Genomic DNA, 16,349 nt, shown 5'->3' with positions numbered 1-16,349 from the left:
CCTACACCTCAAAACCACTCACCCAACAGGTATCAAAGGTCAATAAGGAATTTTGCAGATTGACTAATTCTTTTAAAATATAACTTTAAGGGAAACTTCAAAGAGAAATTGTAGCAGTTCAATTCTATTAATATTATTTTAACATTGTTGGTATTTTCAAATGTCCCCTGCATGCGTAATTTTCCATCATAGTACATTTTGAGATTTTTTTTTTGCCCATAATGCAGTTCAGTGCAAACATTAGTTTATGGGACTCAACATTGCTATACAATTCCAAATATAATATAAGCCCTAGTCCAACAAAGCATTTAAGCATGTGCTTAACTATAACCACAAGAGGACATCCATTGGCTCAGAACTATTCACATGCTTAAGTGCTTTGGAGCAGCAGGATCAGATTTTTTGGGAGCTACCACTTCTGTTATTAACGTACGTTACTGTTCATTTGAAACACACATAGTAGAGCTTTTCAGCAGCACAATTTAAGTAAAAAACAATTCAGGCTTTGGTCTATATGTCCAATACCTCCTGCATAAAACTAGAAAAGAGACGGAGTGTGGGGGTCTTGATTATAAATCGCTCTATTCTCCTCCTATATGCAACACTAATCTTGATTCACTAGTATCAAAATATCACTTCAAGTGTTTTCAGCTGTATTTAGGGTTTTCAAATTTAATCCAGCTTTTAGCTGGAGTAGGGAAAGTATATTTATTTAAGATTAGTTGGGGAAGCTCTTCATGAGACTGACATTTCAACACTTGTTGACAGAAATCCTGTCCTTAATTCCCAGACTTGAGGCACATGTTGGTTCCTTTGATATCCCTACACTCATGCTAATCTCTTAGGGTACGTCTACACTACCCGCCGGATCAGTGGGTAGTGATTGATCTACCGGGGATCAATTTATCGCGTCTAGTGTAGACGCAATAAAATCAATCCCCGATTGCTCTGCTGTCGACTCTGGAACTCCACCGTGGCATGCAAGCCTGCATCCCTGACCTAAAAACCTCACTACAGGTTTCTTCCAAGGTTGGCCACGGTGCTTTCAGCTGTTCCTTCAGGCTCTCTCTGTGTGTCTTACCCAAGGTCTTTATTCTCCCCCAGTCTGTTCTGTCTTCCCATACACCATCTCACCACTCCCACAAACAGTACTCAGCAAAGGCTACTGGGCAGGTTCACATACGCCTTTTCCTTAAGTTTACGGTTATGTTAACAGAAGGTGAAGTTCACACCTGTCAATCTCAACCCATAACAGGTTTCACCCAGCTCATAACAATCTTTTGCTTCATTTAAACTCTGGATTATTTCTTCATAGTTTTAGCAGTTGTGCCCTGGTTTGAGTCCCTTTTCTGGGCTCCAGATTAATTGGACTAAATCAACTATGTGTATGTTGGAAACAAGGGACTGGATGCCAATGTCATTACTCCCATTAAAAACATGAAAATACCTTTCTTTTAAATATTCTGGGATTATTATTTTCTAAAACACTTAATTTATAGAATGTAAATATTTTACCAGTTGTAATTGATATACAGACCTGAAAAATTGGTCTAGCCTCATTGGTTTTTGTGGTGGTTGTCTGTATTATGGTAGCACTTACGATATTCTAAATACTGTCAACACACACAAAAAGATATAGTTCCTGCCTGAGAGTTTACAAGCTAAGAAGATGGACGAAGGAAGGGTAGGAGAAGGGCATTAAAAAATACAGTACAAATATTTTTCAATATCAACCTGCCAAGTACCCCCGTACATAGCATTTATTAGTTGGCTAATTTCTTATATGCATCACAAGGCCTTAGAGGGGTTTGAAGGAAGAGGATAGTGGCATTACTGATTCACTCAGCAAGGTCATTCCATGTATAAGGGATGGCATGGAAGAGTCTGAAGCTGCTTGTGAGTTAAGCGTACAAATGGGGGAGGGAGCAGGGTAAAACAATAAAGTAAGTAGAGGGAAAAGTAGAGCTGTGTGGCCTTTGGTGGTGATGGTAAGAAGCCCGAACTCGATGTGAGAGAGAATGGGAAGCCAGTGGGGTTTTTCAAAGAGTGGCCAACAAACTCAGAGCAACAGACAAAGATGATCAGACCACCATTTTTTATGGATTTGAAAGGGATAATGTGGGTATCTGGGAAGCTAGAGCAGGAGTAATCAAGATGGAAGACAAGTGTATGGATGAGGGTTTTAGCTGTAGGGACTGAAACAAAAAAGATCAGATCTTACAAATGTTAGAGAGCGAAGCTGCAAAGTTTGGATGTGGCCTGGATGTTCATGGCAAAAATAACCCCTATTCTTCCAGGTTATGAACCTGAGTGACAGGGTGGATGGTGATGTCGTCAACCGTGACAGACAATAGGTGGCAGGATAGGGAGAGCTTGGGATAAAGAGTTCATTTTGGCCATGTTGCGTTTTTAAATTAGTGGCGAGACATCCAGGAGAATAATTTGAAGAGACAGGGTGAGATGCAAAATTGGATGGAGAGAGAGACAGATTAGAAGAATAAAAATGGATTTGAGTCTTTGGTGTAAAGATGATAGTTAAAGCCATATGAGAAGATAAGTTAACCTAGGAAAAGAGTGTGATGATAGAATAAGTGGGTCCCATGATGGCCTCACATGGGATCCCCAGGAAGAATGGAGGGGGGAGGAGAGGAGGGCCCTTTGAGAGACACTGGATGAAGTCAGAGAGGTAGGAGAGGAACTAGATGTGAAAACCAAAAGAAGATAAAACTTTGAGAAAGAGCTGGTCAGGGAGGATAAAAATTGAATAAATTCACCAAGGTTTGCCAAGACCTGGACAAGAAGAGATCTTTGAGGAGTGTTGTAACAGTAGTTTTGGTGGACTGAAGATGGTGGAGGCTCCATTGGGCTTTATCATTGATTGGGAGAGTAAAAGTACAGTAAATGAAAAGTGTTGCCATGTTTACATTACTTACTTTCATATATCCCAATTAAAATTCCTATTTCCTTGATTCTCCAGGAATAAAATGTGGCTACTTTTTCATTTTTATGGACAAATGGGGCATCTGGAATGAATCTTAAAATATTTTTGTCTATATAGGAAAGTGGTTTAGCAGTACCAAACTTTAAGGTTTATTGTGTAACTTCTCAGTTGCATTTTATAATACTTTGGTGTAAAGGGAGGAAGCTTACTGGAAGCTTTTTAGTTCGTATTCCCAAAGGGATACCAAAGTGCAGGCAATCTATAAATAAAATTAAAAAATAATTAAATAAATAAATAATCTAACTACTGCTTAAATTAGCATTTGCTGAGGGGAACATCATGATTTCTGGCATTGGGGATCAAATTATCTCTTGAGAAACATGATAAAACAGTGTGGATTACAGTTTCAAAAATGCATTTTTAGCTTTTGTGATGAATGTACTGGAAAAAAGAGATGTTTGCTTATGTAATTGCACAAAAAACCTCTTCGCTTGCAGAGCAAAATCTAAAACCATAGGAAACAGTGTTTGTGCATATAGTTGCAGTCTAAGCAACTTAGGAACCTAAGTCACATTGACTTTCTATAAGATTTAGGGTCCTAAATGCCCAAATCGCTTTTGAAAATGGGATTTAGTCTCCTAAATCGCTTAGGTGGTTTGGAAAATTTTACCCACAGTGCCTGAAAGTGATTTGTTCCTTTGTTCAACCAGCTGATTCTGCAATCAGAAAAAAATCACTGCAAGTGAATGCTTTACTTTACCACAGTTGATAGAAACAAACACTTTTTAATAAAATTCCAATCCTCTCAACAAGTGTTTGTTTCAAAACTAGAATCGTGCCTTTTTTTTTTTTTTTTAATTCTTCCCCTGGAGACCCAATTTGCAGAGTAAAACAGTCTGTTTTTATTTTCACTCTTTGTACTGAAATCCATTTTAAAATTATTTTTAATCTAAGGATTCCCTCAGCAATTGAATTTGCAGACAAATGAGAACTAAGCATTGCAACCTAGGTTTTTGTTATTAATTGAACTTTTAGTGAATTTCTAGGATTCCTGGAAAATGTCAGATTCACACTAGTCATTGAAGTACTCTATCAGCGGTACTGGAAGTCGTAATGAATGCCAAAACACAGCAGTCTGCACCATTGTGACTCAGTCTTGGCCTGGATGTTCTAATCTCCAGAGACCTCTCGACCCTAATACTTGGCCTCTCTGCTAATACTCCCAGTAAGGGTAGTGATTATGATGAAGCTTCTTTCTAGAGACATAGATTCAGGTCTTTTAGGAACTAGATTTCCAAAATATTTCAGGTACAGTAGGCCAACAAAGAATAGCTATGAAGTGGTAATAACGAATGATCACTACCAATAATAGACTAGATTTGACTTTGTGACCAAAAGGAGAATGGTGTTCTATCCCACTGAACCACCTTGTACTAGGGATGTAAAATGTTAACCAACTTTAACCGTTAATCCTGGCCACGCCGTGCCAGACAGATCCTGGCCCTAGCAGCCGGATCCCGGCCACACCATGAAAGACCCCGCCCTCGCTGACTGGACCCCGGTCCCAGCCATGCAGCGCCAGACCCCGGCTCACCCCGCCAGTTGGCCAGCCACCCCAGCCCCACAGGCAGTCAAAGCAACCCCAGCCCTGGCCTCGCCAGCCAAAGCAACCCCAGCCCCTCTCCCTTTAATTGGTTAACCGTTTAGACGATAGAATTTTAATCGTTTAAATGGTTAACTTTTTAAATGATATTTACATCCCTACCTTATGCCCTGCAAAATGCCTTTAAATAAATCAAAATTAATTATGTTTGCATGCGTAGACTTAATTCGGACACAATTAGAAGACTAAAATGGTTAAAATGCAATTACACTTTCAGAGTTTGCCCCAGGGCCATCCCAGTGTTGCTGTTTTCTCAGTGAGGCCCACAATAGCTTCTGCACCATTAAGAAGAATGTGAAAATTGAAAGCATTATAGTAACCAGATTTTGATTAGTTTTGGATTGTTTTTTAATGTGTGCGCTCTGTGCTTGGATGCCTCTTTGTAAATGTAGTCCTGCAAGTCTAGATGAATATATTTTGAGCAATTGCCCGCAGTGTGCTTACACTGTACTAGACTCGCCGCAGGAGATTCCACACTGTACACAACATGGAACCCAAGCGGTGGTGGTGCTGAGGTGGCTTTAAGCCACTTTTATGCCTTCCCAATCCTAGCCTGTTGCAGAGGGCAGAGCAGCCCCAGTGTAATTGGGATAACTCTATAGGCCTGTCCCTGGCCAACAGAGCTGCCCAGAATCATTCCAACACTACCTGCTGCAACCACATGCCCACCCATCCCTTACATGCCCCTCCCACCCCCAGTATGCCCCCTGTGACAGGGCTTGTATAGGAGTCTTTGGAAGACACCTGCAGCTGTCCTCTTCAGTTCCTTTGCTGAGGGAATTCTTCCCCAGCTGGAGCAGAGGCTTTTAGAGCCCCTTTAAAACTGCTCCTAGCCCTTTTTACCCAGCATAAAGGGGCCAGGGCAGTGTGTGAGACTCACCCAAAGTGAATATAGTCCTTGCCCAAAGAGTCTGCAAATGAGTGACCTAGTTTTCAGAGATGCTAAGCACTTGCAGTTCCCCTTAAAATCAGTGAGAACTGCATGTTTTCAACACTTCTGAAAATCAGTTCTCTCTGAAGATTAAAAGTAAATAATGGATTTGCCAGGTATCCTAAGAAAAGATTAACTTTGATCATTTTTTCTTTTATCTATTGCTACTACTTTTGATCACTGCTGGAGAACTGATTCTCTGAAGGATTTTAATGTAGAGATTTAAATGTCTTACATCTTACTGTTCAGTGCTTATAGTTGAGAGCACTACATCCTAGTGATTTATGAATTGCAGCATCTTAGCAGCAATTGGTAATTCCAGTCACATTCACCTAAAATGGTATTTGTTCTAAAAAATGGTTTAACACATGCAGATGTGGCATCTGTTTGAGGATGTAGTGTACTTTAAGACTAATTTACAGTACTTGAGATGACTTTCATCTATGCCCCCTTGATTCCTCTCTATACTGATTGTATGGGAATATTCTGAGATGATCTTATGCCCATTAACACAGCATCCTTCTATCATGAATATGGAGATATTTGACTTTTCTGCTAAGAGACACCTCTTCAAAGATCTCCTGATTTGAGGTCCATGATGTTTTTCATGTGTAGGTGTGGCTGCTCATGGGATGTTAAGGCCAACTTTTCAAAACCAAGCACAAAACACTGTTAGTTTTAGACTTCTGCCTGCCTATTGTTGCCAACATCTGGTTGTTGCTTCTCTTTGGGAAGCTAAAAGAGAGATGGAGGAATGTGTTTGTTTATAACCTTTTCCCTATTACTTATTTATCTTTTTATTAGGAAGTACCTGACATAGTGGAAGGATATATTGCATAAACACCCAAAACTATATTTTAAGGGGTTTTTTTAAATGTAAAATTTAACAAACCGTATTCCAATAGCAATGACTAGTGCAGGGTGTGCATTACACTTTTCTGGTGGATAAAGAAGAATTTGCCTTTGTTCTCTTATAATATAGCCATGAATGCTTTGGTATACATCAGCCAAGGTATACATCAGTAGACTACAAATGCACACTCTTTTGTGGCTTATTGTTATATTGTGGCACAAATAAAGGTAACGGTAAGTACTGTATGTTGTCTTATCACTGCCTAAGCACATATCAAAGCATTCATTTGAAACTCGTGAATCATTGAGAAATTTCTCTCCTACCTCTACCCAATGGCTGATTTATTATCGTTAATTCACTAGTGCCAAGAGACAAGGTCCCTTTCAGAATCAGGACCCATGTTGCTAAGCACTATACAAAGACAAACAAAGTCACATACTCCCTGTTCTGAAGAACTAAAAATCTAAAAACATAATCAGCATGTGGAAGGAACGAGGAGAGAGGAATATATTCAATCATATACAATTTTACATAGTTTATTTATAATAATTTTTTAAATGGCAAATGTAAGTTCCAGTTGTCCCCCAACAATCACTGTTGTTAACTGGCTGATTTCTTACAGGCACCATGGCAAAGCTCAGCCTTGAGGAAAGATTTAAAACACACTTAAGTAAATTGAAAAAATTCCATGCTAACAGTTTGGTTGTAAATAATTCAAGAAACTCAATGGCTCAGGCCAGGTCTACACTACCCCCCTAATTCGAACTAAGGTACGGAACTTCAGCTACGTGAATAATGTAGCTGAAGTTCGAAGTACCTTAGTTCGAACTTACCTTGGTCCACACTCGGCAGGCAGGCTCCCCCGTCGACTCCGCGGTACTCCTCTCGCCGAGCTGGAGTACCGCAGTCGACGGCGAGCACTTCCGGGTTCGACTTATCGCGTCCAGACTAGACGCGATAAGTCGAACCCAGAAGTTCAATTGCCAGCCGCCGAACTAGCGGGTAAGTGTAGCCAAGGCCTCAGTTTTCCCTGATGGAGAAGTGAGTTTCTGCATTATTTTATTATTTGAAACTTAACTGTTAACACTGAATTTTTTTCAAGTAACTTACCTAAAAGTGTGCTATGCTAGTAACACTGACAATCCACATGTATTTCCAGTTGGATGTTACATCTTCAGTTAGGGTAAAAATAATCCACGGTAGTAATTCCTTTTATTTAACTCCGTCATATTTAAGCAATTTGCACCTTCTCTTTTTGATATGGCTTGTAGATGCGGTACATGTTCAAAGCACTATACAGACACTTAAGGAGTGGAGACTATCAAAAGCACTTCAAGTCCCAGTGAAAGTCCATCTCCCCCTAGCTAATGAATCTTCACAACACAACTGTGAGATAAGTTGCTAAGCATTATTCCCATTTTTACACATGGGGAAACTGAGGCAGAGAGGTGCAGTGGCTTGGCCCAGACCACACAGTGAGTCAATGGCAGAGCCAGGATTATAACTCAGGATCACCTGACTCCCAACACTTCACTCATTCTTCCAGACCACTCTTAATAAAACTGCATAAACATTTGTTTGTACTCTGCCACACATTGCTCTGACATTTTAAAAAAATATATATTGTCTTTTAGGTCTGTCAGTGGAAAGAAACTATGTTCTACCTGTCGGCTTCCTCTTGGGAAAGGAGCTGCCATGATTATTGAAACACTCGGTCTATATTTTCACATTCATTGCTTCAGGGTATGACTTCATTATTATCTTGGTTGTTTAAAAAAGATTTCATGCTACCTGTGTCATGGTTACTGTGGGAAGAAAGTATGTTGTAATTAGGGATCATGAACACTGGAAATGGAAGGAAGAGGAAGTTGTTATTCTGCACCACTGTTATCCATTTGTATTGAAGAGGAGTTAGAATGGTCTAAATTTGTTTCTTTCCTATCAAATGGTTACACCAAGGGTTATATTAATTGAACCAAGACCTGTGATTTATTAGCAAGTAACTGCGCAGATATTATTCCACAATCTCAAATAACAGAAGTTAGGGATACTTAGGGTGACCAGATGACAAAAACAAAATATCGGGACACATTGAGGGGCAGGGCGCTGCCGAAGCAAAAAAAAGCCAGAGCACCACCGAAGCCAAATACTGGGACAAATGGCCTCCTGACAATACTTCCGTCGGGACGCGGGACAAACAGCTGAATATCAGGACAGTCACGATTTTATCAGGATGTCGGGTCACCCTAGGGACACTGGTTAATGTCCAGTTTACATGTCATTTCCCAAGTATAAAATATTTGAATGCTGGTATCTGATGAACTGTGCTTAAATAATTTACCAAATGAATCTTTCAAAGTAATTGTGACCAACTCCCCCGCCCCACCCCTTTTCAAGTGATCAGATTCTTCTTCGAGAGCTTTCACTGCTTAGCATCTTAGAAAAATTATATAGTATATGAATTATACTGTCAGTTTAGAAATGCTTATAGATAAAGTACCTGTCACTTTAATTTCTGTTCTTTTACACATTGTCTTGTGAAGTATGTTTGTTGTTCAGCACACCTGAGATTCAGATGCAAAACAAACCCTACATCAAGAAACATTTTCTGTGACCCACTCACTGAGGTTTGAAACTGTGTTGACACTTTTCTAGAGAACTGTATTTTAACAGACTTTCTTACTAATTAGATGCTAAACAGTTTAAGATCTCTGTTTAGATAGAATGTAAGTGTTGAATGGCAGGATGTCAGGTTAAACATTCCATCACTTGCTCCCATTTCAAATATTTGCGCTAGTACAGTGTACTTGGTACTTTGTGACCTTTGTGTTACATGCAAATGATTTCTAAATTTTGCTTCTTCCTACTACATATGGGAGGAAACAGGTAAAACTGCAGTGTCTCCATGATGATATTGACCAGGTAGCTGAAAAACAATTGCAGATTTTTTTAACCAAAATCTTAATCAAAAATATCCATAGATCCCAAATTGCTGCTTCTAGCTTTTACTTTGTAAAGGAGGCAGCATATAAGTAAAGGTGGACAAAAAAAAAAAAGTGTTCCTCTAAAACAAAAACCAGAGCTAACCTTTGTCTCAAACTGAAATTTGCTTCTGCCTCAGAAAGAGATATGCATGCAGGCATTTTCCAATGTCTTCATGAATGTGCTTTTCTGATTTTCACCAAGCCCTCAAGTAGAAATAGTCTGAGAGAGACTGTTCTTATGGTATTTCTCAGTCAGCTAAGCTGGTGATTTCTAGAAATCTCAAGAGAACACCTGGTCTCGCATCTCCAGCCTGATTTACACAGCATACATTCAGATAAGCGTTCAATAACCATCTTCATCTTTGCAACCTCTGACCTTTCTGAGGTTTGCCTGTCACAAAGGGCTCAGTTCTGTAGTAATGTCTTAGGCAAAACCCTCATTGATTTTAATGTGCATTTAGTTTAAGTGAAGACTTATGGGATAAAGCCCTAAATATAGCCCACTCTAAAAACCCTGCTTTTAGACGACGTGAAATCTTTTTTTCACCTCACAAGGAACTCATGAAATGAAAATCCAAACCTTGGAAAAAATGAGATAGAGAAAAAGAAACCTGTCCCATAAACCTTACCCTCTTCATTCTTCTTCAACCAATAGTGTGGAATTTGCAAGGGACAGCTTGGAGATGCAGCAAGTGGAACAGATGTCAGGATTAGAAATGGTCTTCTCAACTGCAATGATTGTTACATCAGATCCAGAAGTAAGTACCAGATTGCATTTTAAGATAGGTGTCCATGATGTTTTTCCTTCCACACTACATTCTAGAGTTAATCTTGTAATTCTTCTTGGAAGATGTTTAGGTATTTACTAACTGTGCATACGTTCATATGTAACATAACAATATTAAGATGTACCCTGTCGGGAGGGATATGGAGGAGCAGCGGGGCTGGAGAGGGGGCGAAGGGGCAAAGCAGGGAGAGGACAGTGAGAGGGGGAGCACGTAAAGGGCCAATGGGTGGGCTGCAGTGGCGACATGTAACCGTTCGCAGAGCCAGTGCAAGGATATTTCGCACCCTAGGCAAAACTTCCACCTTGCGCCCCCTCCCTCTGGCCTGGGGAGCCAGGGCCATCCCTAGCTATTTTGGTGGGGGACAGAGGTGAGGGGGGGCTGGCCAATTCCTGGGAGCCAGGGGAGCGGAGCAGGCTGGGGCAGGGTCACTCCACTTCCCGCAGGAAGTAGTCACCCCTCTGTCCCCCGCGGAGGCCTGAGGCCCCAGCCTGCTCTGCTCCCCTGGCTCCCAGGCTTAGGGGGAGGAGGATGGGGGAACTGCCCCCCCAGCACTCGCTGGTGGCGCAGCTGGGAGCCAGGGGAGCGGACCAGGCTGGGGCCGGGTCACTCCACTTACCATGCGGTGAGTGCAGGGTCGGGCCTGGCTGCAGGGGAGGGAGTGGTGGCGGGCCTGGAGCGGAACAGGGGTGGGAAGAGGTGGGGTTGGGGCGGTGTAGGGGCTGCGCTGATGGACCAGTGGGGGAGCAGCCGGCCCTGTGCCCTGCATCTTCACCACGCCACCAGCCTTGCACACCCATTGCTGGCCACTGGACCACCCCCACTCACTGCTGGTCAGCGGGAGGCTGGCAAGCAGGGATCCGGCCAATAGCAGGACCCACCAGTACTGATGTGGGGGAGACAGAAAATACGTGATAATTTGCCCGTTTTCAAGAAAAAGTTGGGACATCTTTGGGAGGGCTTAAATATGAGACTGTCCCTTTAAAAACGGAATGTCTGGTCACCCCTACCACCACCCTGCCCCACTTTGATCCTCTTTCTGTCCAAAAAGACTTCAGAGTCCATGAACATTGCTCTTTAATTGGCAGAAAGGTCCCTGCTAAGCATATTAGACATGCCATCCCATTTAATGTCTAAATACCTGGCCCCTGCAGCACACTCGGACCTTGTATGTCCTTGAGATTCCTGTTCATGGATCTCTCACTTGTCATTGGAGAGTGTAGGACGGTACTACCACTTGGTGTAGTCCAGATTTTGTTCCTATCTACTATGCCATCTTCATGTGATCGATATCAAATTACTATAGAATTTTTAACCCCCTTCCTTCCTTTCCCTCCTCCCAGCACATGGTCAGATACATAGGATATACACTGCACTTTTATTCTGCATGAAAGGAAGGGGGTGTGGAGAAAAACACAGATCACCGCCCTAAACTTGATCTGAAATTTCTGTTGAATACCGAATATCCCGGACATGTTTGCTATTAATGGGACAAAACACAGGGTCCTCTTCCTTCCCCCATATTATTTTTTCCCCTCCCCAAAAAAGTCTGGCTCTATAAGTCAAGGAACAAAAATACTCTGGTCCATCCACAACTTGTATTCAGTCCTAATGTATTGATTTTTGAGTTTAGAAATATTTCCATATTTTTAGAGATAGAGGGTGCTGTTGTATAGCTTCTCATTCATTTGCACAGTTGCTTTTATTTCTGTTATGAAATGCTTTTAGGCACCTTATATCAAACCAAACAAAATTTAAAAATTTAGAAATACTTCTTCATATCTATAGGCATGATCATGCAAACTCTTACTCAAGTAGGTGAGGAATTGGCCATAAATGTATATATCTGTGTTTCTAGCTATATGTAAAAATTGGAAGAAAATTCAATATTTTTTTCTTCCCCTTCCCCAATTTTTTTTTTTTTTTGAAAGAGGGTTGTGATCCCATTTACAAGAGAGGGCACTGTTGAGTGTTATTACTCAGTACATGTGAGGTAGCAGTTGTCTTCTGCAATTTTATTACAACTTTGTGCCAGAAAGTAGAAGAAAATACTATGTATTATAGTGACGTCACTTGTGCATATGTGATTTAACGTTCTTTGTTTTCATTACAAATTCATATTCTGTGTTTGTACAGTGCCTAGCACAAAGGGGTCCTGGTCCGTGATTAGGGCTCCTAGGTGCTAGGGTAATACAAATAATATTTTCAGAATTTCCTAGCTCACCTTCAGGTGTTTTCTCTAAACTGAAAATTGGCCTCTTTCTGCAGTGTCTCTGCTCAGGAGCTTTTCTTTATATTCAAAATTTAAAAAATTTACCCACTTGTGCTTAAGTTCCAAAAGTGGACCAACAGTCCAAGTTTAGGAGTTCTAGCGGGATTGATTTTGTTGGCCTTCAGCAGTTGAAATGGTTTATCTGTATTTTGTCTGGCTTTTATTTATATATAAAAAATTTGGAAGACAGTTTGTCTGAAATAGAGGACAGTGTACTACAATGTTAGTGCTCTTACACTAACCAGAAGTTGTGCAAATAAGAGGCTGAGAGGGGTGTGGATACACTTGCAGAACAGCTGCCTACCAGAAGTTTGCCTGAAGCTCCAAATTCCTTTATTTCATAATGAATACACCAGTTTAGAAACTTTAAATAAAAAAATATGTATGTCAATGTGTCTTCTGTTTTTCTAGGAGAAAACTAAGTGGCCAGGGTATTTTTTTTAAATAAGTGACTGCAGTTTATGGATAGCTTATCTTTTTAGAACAACAAATTAATACAGATGAACTTTAAAAAAAACGGAAATATTCTTGTCCATATCATTAATGTTATACATGTGACACTGACAAAGAAGTTCTAAGGCAAAGTAGTTAACCCTCTTCTTTAACTTGAGTATTGCCTGGCTATGGGAGGAGGCTGCTTCTGATCATTGTGTGCAGTCATATAATGCAAAATTGGCACAATGGAATTGGCTAAAGATGATTTATCAACCTCTGCCATGTTGTTCTACCATAATATTGTTTTTATCATAATTGTGTGTGTAAATTGACTGGAAGTGCATGCAGAATGTACTAGCAACCCCCGAGTTGGTGCCTAATTTATATCCTTAATTGACTGTAGAACTAGGGGCACTACTGAGTTGTAAAACGCTTGCCAGGATTTCTTGCATATAAATGTCACATGAGGGAAATCCTATCTACTCCATTGTTTCAAAAGTAACAAGTATCAAGATTTTTCACCTTTGTAACTGTTACTGTGTTTTTATTTTTTAATTTAGCTGCTGGGCAGCCAACAACGTTGTGACAGGAATTTCAGTCCTAAAAACTTTCTGCAAGAAGGAGCTTTCCCATCATGTCCCTGGGGCTGCTTCCAGACAATCACTTGTAAGAGCTCGTATCCATGGACTTCATAGCTCCCATCTCATTTTGTAATGCTCATATAAAAAGCTGCATCTGCTACTTTAAAGCGCAGTATGATTTTTCCCTTTCTTAATGAATTTGCATAATGTGTATGAAGAACATTTGGTAATTCATATCTGAAATATTAAAAAAGAGGCTTTCCATATTTTCAGATATGTTTATGATTTAAAATCTGTTATTTTGGTCTTTTCAAAGTCAGAAAAGAGTCAATAAATCTCTTTTGTTTTAATACTTCTAGGAATTAAAAAATTAAGTTTACAGAATGTTTATGGAAGTTCTAGAATATGTCAATTCAAGATGAGAAATCATTTAAAGATAGCATCCAATTAGTGCATTTGCAAAACTAAACATCACAAGTGACTTTTCTGTTATTACTGAAACTATAACTTTTTTACACAAAGACACTAGTTTAATAATACATACTGTAATTCTGAAACATTTTGTTTTATATTACCTTCAGTGGAGGGTAGGAGTTATACAAATAAATTATTGCACCTTTAGCATTAGGATTGTTTTTCAGTGTGTGTATACATTAAGTAATGTTCAACACTATAGTTTAATAGTCTATCAAATAAAGATTTCTTCATTAACCTTGAAAGAGTGTATGCCATTAGCAATTGCAAAAACCCCCAGTAGGATAATAAAGAGGAAATATTTTCTTAACATGTACAGAATTATACAGTACTACCAAATTCTTGGGGGGCTGACGTGGATGAAGCTGAATCTACCAGAAGTGGGTTGGTGGTTGTTGGTACAGCTAAACGGATCTACTGGCTTGTAATTTTCTCATGGCCAGTAGAGTTGTTACAAATGAATTAGCAGATCTTATGAATCTGATACCTTAATGAGATTCTATATAGTAGAAATACATTTACAAACCAGACAGGTTGATTTGGGTCCCATAAAGGGTCAATATAATTAGAATATGTCAAACTATAAACAGCTGTGATTCATTGCAGTACATCAGTGGTCCTGAACCTGTGTTCCTTGTATATACAACTCTCATTGCACTCAATGGGATTTGTGAGTGTATAAAGAATGCAGGATGAGATCTAATCTGTAACACTTTACAAAAAAACCAACAAAACTATTAAGCGCATTTGGGTCAGTTGCACTCTGTGCATTATCATAAATATATTCTACCATTAGTGCATACCAGTAGCTCCCTGAAACAGCAACTGGAGCTGTGGGTATAGAAATCAAGAATATACCCTAAAATTTAGCTCACACATTACAGTTGTAAAATATTACAGTACTGATTTCTAACTGTATTACATGGCTGATAAAGAGAAGTTATTCAAAAGCATCACACTTAGCAGCTTAAGATGCTCTTTAAAATGGAAAAAAATCTATTTATTCTGCCTTAAAACCGTGATCAACTAAATTAAGAGATTCCTTATTGTATGTGACAGAATATGTACACATCCTTTGTCTTTTGATGTGTTGGTAAAAGGAAATAAAGTGGATATTAGGTAAGCAATAATTTTTTTCTAAGTGTTTATATTGATAGCATCTATTTATTTAAAATGCTAGACATTTCTTTGCATGCAAGTTGCGTGCTCATGCAGAAATACTTTGTCACTGAAAACATTTGTACAATGTTGTAATTTTAAGACATTGTTGCTGTCTAATAGAAAGTTACATATTATTTCATTAAAACTGTGCCTTAGAAAATGCGAAGTTGTTGCACACAGTGGTGACTTATGGATGCAATAAATCCCAAGCGTAAAGCTCACAGGACTTCACATGGGGGTTATTTTATTTAAAAAAAAAAATACAAAAATAATAAAAAAGAAACATTTGGATATATAGAGCAACATCCAATGTTTTGATTAACCATTTGCATGATTTACTGTTAAATGTTTTGATAACCTTGATGTTTACATGTTTACACTTTGCATGTTGTCATCATAATACTTTATTGCAAATAATGCACAATATGAAAATACAGATTTTTATGAAGTACTTTTTACAACTGTCTAACTCCAACTGTTACACTAAGGGTATGTGAATATATTATATTCTGGGCCTAATTTTCAAAACATGACTTCCATTTTTGCATGCTTGAGTGTGAACATTTGATATTAGTCATTAACACTTATGCACACAGGTGATAAGATTTAGATGTGTAAATCAGTCACCTGAGTGTACAAGTGTTGGTTGTCACACAGGTCTGGTCTGTTTCTAATGAAGTCAGTGGTAAACTCCCAGTGCTTTTAGCAGAAGGATGACTGGAGCCAAAATGCATGTGCAAGTTGGAGTTTTTATGTGCAGAGTTGCAAACGCACAAATGGATCTCTGATTGAAGCCTATTGAAAATGTAGCCCTCCTTTCTCTCATTTTTTCATATATACATATTTTAGTGTGGCTAATTGTATATGTACCAAAACTAATGTAAAGCAAAACAAAGCAGCATTCTTAGACCACACAGTGTTTTTCCATAATGAACAACTAGTCACCAGCACAGAACATTTTCTAAATGCTAATTGCCAATGGTTTGTTTATATTTGATTTATTTTTTCATTGGGAGACTGTCACATGGCAGTTCAAACAGGCTAAGGCCTAGCTTTTTCCAATTCAAACATAAGTTTGAAATATTTTTCTTTCTTTTTTCTTTTTCTTTTTTTGTGGTTGCAGGAAAAATAATGCTTTACTACATTGAGCTACCACGTAAATGTGTTTGTTTCACAAAGTGATGTATTGTTGCTGAGCAAGTACAATGTAATGTTTTTTAGCTCTTGCAAAAACTTATTTACCAGTCAGAGAACATGGATAATTGTCAT

The 16,349-nt window shown here is 39.2% G+C and overlaps 1 long non-coding RNA gene across 1 annotated transcript; it reads left to right on the top strand.

Moving 5' to 3' along the window:
- On the top strand, positions 1–10,057 carry LOC135983734 (uncharacterized). Its single transcript, XR_010601508.1, has 3 exons — positions 1–29; positions 8,023–8,131; positions 10,028–10,057. It is a non-coding gene; the product is annotated as an uncharacterized LOC135983734 (long non-coding RNA).
- Positions 10,058–16,349: the final 6,292 nt, after the last annotated feature.

This window comes from Chrysemys picta, chromosome 5, assembly GCF_011386835.1.
Source record: "Chrysemys picta bellii isolate R12L10 chromosome 5, ASM1138683v2, whole genome shotgun sequence".
Classification (NCBI taxonomy): Eukaryota; Metazoa; Chordata; order Testudines; family Emydidae; genus Chrysemys; species Chrysemys picta.
Note: the sequence above shows the minus strand (reverse complement) of the source record. Positions and strands in the feature narration are given on the sequence as shown.